A 7,780-nucleotide genomic window follows, 5' to 3' on the forward strand; every position below is an offset into this window, starting at 1 on the left:
GGCAATATTCACTGCCCCGAGGGCAGAGCAGGGCTGTGCCCACCACTGAACACGCACCTCTGCCAAGGGGAACAAACACAAATAATACCCAAAGCTCACAGGTCGCTGCTGTATTAAAAATAAATCAATGCAAATGCATTCAGGTGTTCTTAAAAACAAAAACGCAGCAGATCTTGAGGTATTTTAATCTCCACCAAAGCTGCCCATTCACTGGGGGGCTTTGCTGGGTGCTAGAATTTGGGGGGTGTGCTGCCTGGGGCTGCTGTGGGATCACAGGGAGACTTGGGGAGAGGGCAGAGCCCTCCCCACCCTCCATATGAACCACGGAGCAATTTGGGTGAACTTTTCCCATTCCAGCTCAGCTCAAAGAGCCAAAGGTGCCCTCTGAAGATTTTGGGTTTATTTTAAACAGTCCTGAACTAACAAAAAGCAAATCCTGTCATCACTCCCAAATTAAATGACAATGTGGGAAGAGAAATATAAAAAAGGAAGTGGCAACACTCTTGCAGCTCTTGGTACCAAATTCCCGAGGTGCAATGAGCCCAAACCTGACCCTGGTTCCTCCTTGGAGCCCAGAGGGTTCCCAGCACAGGCAGGGCAGGGACTGGGGCAGAGCAGGAACCTGCAGGGAGGTCAGCTCTGTGCTGTGGGTGACATCCAAGCACTGCAATGCCCGTGAGCCCAAGGTGTTAAACCCCAGGAGCCTCTCAGTGGCTGTGCAGGGGGATTTACACCTCCAGGACTGGCTTGTGCTGCTGGCAGAGGGTTTTTGGCCTCTGGATGCTGGGAACAGCCAAGCACAGCCATGTCACACTGAGGATGCCACATAGCAGGGCATCCTCACGGCTGTAACAACTCAGAAAAACCCTGCTTGGATAGCACAGACCCCCTCCATACATTGCTGGCTAACCCACCTTCCCTGCCTGACTGGTCCTTGGCTCCTGGGTGGCATCACCAGCCTGGGGACAGTGCACAAATCCTGGGAAGGGGCTGAAGGGGCTGCTGAGGAACACGTCTGCAGCTGTTCATTTTCCAGCATCACTCTCATTACATGGTTGTGACAATGGGCAGATGCCAGCAGCTCACATCCCAGGCAGCAGACAAAGAACTCAATGTTACAACTCACTTTAAAAGCTTTTTGGCCAATCACACAGAGCAAAATCATATTGACAGTAGTTGTATCCAAGCACTATAAGCACATGTACCTTTGGTTAAAACAATGCTCCCTGATTTCCATTACAATACCTCTTGTAAGCCTTAAGATACAATGCACAGAGTTCCTTTATTAAACTTAGAACTTCCTAATATCTCACTAGATAGACTTTTCTATAACTTAGGGAGTTATTCTAGCCAAACATTAATACACTGAACCATTGTTCTATTTGTTCTTACTTTCTACTTGTATAACTTTTCTGCTGACCAATCTTATGGCTCCTGCTTAGCTCTAATCACCATCCTGCTGTCTCTGAGGCCTGCCTTTTGCAACGTGCCCAAAACCCTCTGATTTTAAGGATTCCTACAGTGGTTGTGCAGCTAGATGGCAAGAGCAGAATGTGCTAGCCCCCATCAGGATGTGCTAGCCCCCAGCAGGCTGTGCTGGCCCGGCTGTGCCCACAACTCCAGGGATGCTGAAATAAACCCAAACATCCCTGCCGGATCGGGCTGGGCTCATTAGTGTGAGTGACGTGAATTAGATGAGATTTGGAGCCTGAGTTATTACTGAAATTAGGGAAAAATTCTCCAAGCCAGCCCGGTCTCAAGTTGTGCCCGGCGTGGATCACAGTGATCAGGAGCCCTGGGCATTACTGTCAGAGGGAAATGATGAGCGAGTTTAGTGCTTGCTGAAGTTTTGGGGCTCCTCTCTACATCCCTGCAGGCAAATTCCTTCCTCTGAGCCTTTTCAACAAGTTTGGCCTCCAGCCTGAACAGGTTTGGCTTGCAGAGGAGCAGATTGCCCCATCCACCAACCCCACCATGTGCCTGTGGGGATGGACCCCCACCCTCCAGGGGAAAGGAGAAGCAAACCAACCCCCTGCTCCTAAAAATGCCATTTTTGGCATTTTTGTTCTAATGTCTGCTCCTAAAATGCCATTTTCCTCCACGACAGTCTGACCCTGGACCCACGGCTCAGCTCCCAGGGCTCCCTCAGCGCTGGCTCCTGAGGGAAGCTCTGGGAAGGGGCAGTGGATGCTCCGTGTCCTGCAGGGAATGATGCAGCCCTAGCAGGGGCACAGGGAGGGAATGTGGTCCCTCACTTTGGCACCTTTTGCAGAAAACTCTTCTTGCAGGGAGCAGAGGCCTCGTCCTTGTCTTGCAAAGCAGCAAGGCTGCTCCTTGGCTGCTGACACCAGAGAAACAAGAAAGGTTTTGGTGACTTGTTCCCATCTTTCTGTCCCCCCTCCTCACCTTCCTCCACACCTAAAATGACCTCCCACACACAAAATCTTTATTTTTGTGGCTCTTCCCAGAGAAGTGGTACGAAGTCCAGTGTCACACAGCAGCACAGAGCTACAACACACCCCTGCAAACCCAGCACACTGAAAGCGATAAATAAACTAAATAATCTCTTTTCCTACCTCTCTCCACGGGAAGTCACTCCTCTACTAAGTTCCCAACACAAAATCAAGCCCTCAGAGACCTCCACAGGTAACTTTGGGCTCCCCTCTGTTCTCCAGGAGCTCCAGGACCTGCAGCTGCCCCTGCCCCAACCTGCTGCTTCACACTCTCCAGCCACATCATCCTTATCTTTAATTTCTGAATTGACCCCCTGGAGAAAAATCTCTGCATGCCTATTTTTTATGTGTTTATCTTGTCATTTCTTTAGAAAGATACTTGTTACAAATATATTTTCCCCTTCCTTCCCCCCAGCCCTGTCGGAGGAATCTACTTGGGTAATTTGTTGAGCGGGTTGCTGGGCCATGCATTATGCATGAGATGCAATCTTGATTTTTGCACTCCACTGTGTGCATTCAGAAACAGGAACGGCATCGTGCCCACATGCAAAATGAACATTAACAGCTAAAAAAAACCACCAACAAACCCAAAAAACACAACAAACAAAACAAAAAAAACCCCCCACAAACCCAGAAAAACAGAAAATGCCCATTTATTTAAAGGAAAAATGAAACAAAAGCCTCCACATTTCCCAGGTGTTCTTTCTGGGGTTTCTCAGAGCAGTCAGGTTGTTCCCATGTAAGCTCTGCTGGGCAGTAACGGGGCTCAGAGCTGCTGGGTGGGACAGCAGTGATGGTGCTGCAGCATCCAGGGCCTGGCTGGATGGGGCTTGGCGTCCTGGGCTAATGGAGATGTCCCTGCCGTGGCAGGGGGTGGCAGGAGATGATGTTTAAGATCCCTTCCACCCCAAATCGTTCTGGGGTTGTGTGTGAGCCCAAAGGCAGCATCACCCGCAGCAGCAGAGCTCAGGTGGAACATTGCTCAGAGGAGGAGGAGGAGGATCACCCTGTCCCTCCCTCCTGCTGCCCACACAGACACAGACACATTACACCCACAAACACGGTGTCCTGGCTTGTAAGATCAGCATGGATTCTATTGCCATCTGTTGGAGGTGGGGCAGTTTTCTTATCTCTTCCAAGGACAATGTCTCCCTCCGGGGAGAATCTTCTGTTAATGGCCATTGAATGTCTCACTGCATGGCTGGGAAAGTTCCATCATCCCATTGGGAGATGCTCCACCCAGAGGGAGGAGCCCAGCACTCCTACCTGCATAAAATCAGCAATTTTTGGGACATCAGGGCAGCCCTTCGCTGGATTCCCAGAGGAGCAGCTTCTTCTCTGCTGGATCCCCAGAGGAAGACCAGGCCCATCTACTCCATCCCCAGACCTTCAGAGAAAACTCCACCCTGCTCCAGATCCCTGCTCCAGCAGCATTCCATCTGCCCCTCCAGGAGGAGCAGCCACCATTTCACTGGAATATTACCAACACCCTGACTCCTCAGGGTGTCAGGGTTCTGACTCCATCACTAGTTCTGTTTGCACTAATTACATTTTTAAAATTTAGTAAAGAACTGTTATTCCCATTCCCATATCTTTGCCTGGGAGCCTTTTAATTTTGAAATTATGGTAATTCAGAGGGAGGGGGTTTACCTTTTCCATTTCACAGGAGGGTCTTGCCTTCCTTCGCAGACTCCTGTCTTTTCAAACGAAGACACATGGACACTTCTGGCTCCTGGAGACAAACCAATCCTGCCTCAGCCACTCCTGCTCCCCTGCCTTGTGCTGCAGCAGCTTTTGGAACACAGCAGGGGCCAAACCTTTTGGGTCAAACTCCAAAGGCCATCACTCACCTGAGCTTTTTGCCAGGTGTGCCCTCGTTAATCCAGCACACCTCCACTCCTGCCTTCACCTTCTCCTGGCAGGGCTGGCTGCCTGACTCCTGGGCTGGCAGCAATGGCCTGGGGACACGGTGGGAGGTGTGACACTGCAGGTGACACGGGTGAGGGCACAGCCTGCTAAGTGTCAGTGAGACAAAGTGCACAAACACAGACACAAAAAAAACAGATGCAGAAGATTCCCAGCCCATCAACCCCCCCCAGCTTTTCATGCTTGGACACCGAGGATTTCAGAGCAATCACACCTGTGGCTCATTTTAAAGTCCATTTAAAATCCAGCTGTGACAGTGATGTCCTTACCAACCTCTGCTGGGGCACCTGTGTCACCTGCAGCCCCCACAGGGTGGGACACAGCCAGCACAGGCCATGCTGCTCCTCTGGCCACAGCTCAGAACATCAGCAGGAGAAAACAGGACAAGAAACCATGTCTGATCATCCCAAAAGCATCAGCAGTGGAAAAGAATCAAGAAAGTGGCCCCTGAGAAGGAATTGAAAAGGGAAAAAAATGTCAGAGAATGAATAAGAGGGAGAGAGACGACAGGTGGAAAGGAAAAAGGAACAGGATAAAACGGGGACCAAGATATAAAGCCAATTATTTTTGATTCTTTGGCTTAGGGGCTAATTTATTACAGCAGTAAATCATGCTTAGGACAGGTAATACAGCCGCCAGAGCATGGACATTATTTAGACAGTGTGATCACGGTATTAGCGCTCAGAAAAGTGGAAAAATTTAAATTTTAACTGCCTCCAGGCCACATCTCACCCTTTGCAGTCTCCTCTTGGCTCAGCATGAAGAAATACGGAATTTTCTCAGAGCCAGGGACTCCACGTGGAGCCAGAAGGGTTTTGTGGGAAAGCACAGGGCTGGCTTCCCTCCCATGCCATGCCATGCCATGCCAGGGCTCGGATGCAGCCCCACATCCTCCTCTGCACCGTGCTGGTGCCAGGGATGTGCCCACCCACCCACGGGCCCTGGCAGCCACCAGGGCAGAGCTAAAGAGGTAAAAAGCCTGAAAGGGCTCTCAGCGAGCTGGATTGTGTCCCTCAGGCAGGGATGTGAGAACTTGAGCTGTGATTCCAGGGGGAATTTGGGCTGTGGGAAGGAAGGAGGCCAGGCTGAACCTCTCATCACACCTCACAGAGTAGCTTAGCTGACAGGGAAACATCTTTATGTTATCTAAAGGTGGTGCCTTTATCAATGAACTTCCTAGGGGTCGGAGGAAGCGAGGTGGCTCTTCAGGGACCCCGGGAATTGCGGGAGCAGCCCCATCCCTGCACCCCGGGAGAAGAGCACTGGAGCAGCGCTTTGTGAAGGCTTTGTCCCCACACCTGGGGGTGGCAGGACTCAGATCTCGCCCTGAGCCTGTGCCTGGCTCTCTGCACCACTTTTTGGGGTGCTCACCCCGTGCCCTCCTGGCCCGGCTGCATTCTGCCCTGGTGCGAGCATCCCTGTCCGAGGCACAGGCAGGGACCCGAGTGCCCCTCGGGCAGCATTCAAAAATGATGTGAAAGACACCAAAAACCTCAACCTGCCTCCCCTCAAGCCACCACAGCAAATTGAGCATTCTCCAGCAGCGGGTAATGCAGATTTAATCACTCTGGGTGCGCCGATCTGGCTGCGAATGGGAAGGGAAATTTCTCCACTTTCCTCGAGTTTCATCTCTGCGTGTTTGCTCTGATTTCACCTGCTGGGAATGCACAAGGTGCTGCTTGGCAAAGCCACCCCACCCCAGGCAGCTGCTCCCTGCTTTCCCCAGCTGTGGGAATCCAGGGCTTCCCTCTGGCTGCCCTGGCAGGTCTGGGACCCTGGCCGGGGTCAGGAACCCCCCTGGACAGAGCCCCCAGAGACACTGGCTGTGATCCCTGTACATGGAAAAGAGTTTTCAATCTTACAGGATCAATTACAAGCTCTCAGTGCTTGATAGAAGTAATAATTAAGTGTGGCACGGGTGCAAAAGTAAAATTTTAGGATTCTAGATAAGGGGTCCAAAGGGGACAAGATGGAGGAAATTGGGTGTGTCTTGTCCTTTTTCTCCTTCTTCATGCCCTCCATGTCTCACTGTGGTGTTGGCATTTTTCTGTTGGTTCAGGCTGGGGACACACTGTCCAACGTAGGTGACAGATATTGGCACGTTCTTGTAAATCCAGCCCAGGGAGTTTCTGGTATTTAATGTTTGTCACATCCCACTGAGGGCAGAGCCCCACACGCTGCCCTGCAGGACAGAGCTGGGCAGGGCAGCAGAACATGTGAGAGATAAACAGAATAAACAACCTGGAAACCAGCACAGACCAATTATGGCTTCTGCTTTGGCAGCAGGGCTGACAGACAGAGACTTTCTACAATCTCAGAATCATCAATACCTCAGATTCTGACACTCTGCCCCCGGGCATGGGGATGCTCCATGGCTCCAAATGGAGACACATCCAGGTCCTCCCGCACAGCCCAGGGCTCTGACAGCCCCCACCAATATTTTGTCTGCCCAGAGCCACGGCAGGATATTTTTCTTTTTGTAGATGGGAATATATTTAGGAAATGTGTTTACTTCTATCCTGTAAAAGCACAATGAACTTATCTCCAGACTTTGCATCAAAGGGACGTCGTGATTTTAAAAGCTGCTTTGTTCAAAAACTCCTCCAGGCAGGAAAGATTAAAAAACTAGCAAGGTAGTGGTGGCTAAGGAAAAACAGAACCATGCTGTTGTAATTTCACTGTCCCTAACAGAGCAACACACACAGGGCACATGTGGGATGGTAAGTTAAAATAACTTGGAGAAAGCTATTAATTGCTAACAATGGCAAACACGGACAGCAGAGGTGTTTTAAAGCACTGTTCAAGTTATTGAGCCCAGCAGATGCCACACAGGCACTTTGAAGCCTCAGGTGGCTGGAAATGCAGCACAGATTGTCTGTGTTTGATCTTCCACTCCCATCTCACTCCATCACCATCAGTAGATTTCAGGATAACTGGGGCCAGCATTGATGGGGGACTGATTAGTTTGTTTGGGCCCAAAACCTGACATTTCTACCTCTTCTGTGGGAAAAATGTGACTTTAAGCAGAAACAGGGCTAACTTCCAGCCCAAAGCCAATCTGCCTGATGGAATTCAGGCTGCAGAGCAGGAAGGGTATTTGTATTTCCATCTGCCTGAGTGCAGGCTTGCTCCCACCCGCTCCTTGATTGTTTTTAGTTACAGCTGATGATAATGCAGAGAGAAAGATCAATATGAAGTGTGTTGGCCTGGTAACCTCCTGAAAACTGCAGAACTTGCACTGAGTTGTGACAGGGGGAAACTGAGAAACAGCATGATCATTTTATGCAGCCAGAGCAGCTCTCTGATGATCTGCTCCCCATGGGCCCTGAGGTCTCTGTCTGGGCGGGTTTTCCTGATTGCTCAGGAGGGATTTTGCAGCTGCTGCTGGAGTTTGTCAGCTG

The sequence above is a fragment of the Lonchura striata genome, chromosome 22 (genome assembly GCF_046129695.1).
Source record: "Lonchura striata isolate bLonStr1 chromosome 22, bLonStr1.mat, whole genome shotgun sequence".
NCBI classification, from domain to species: domain Eukaryota; kingdom Metazoa; phylum Chordata; class Aves; order Passeriformes; family Estrildidae; genus Lonchura; species Lonchura striata.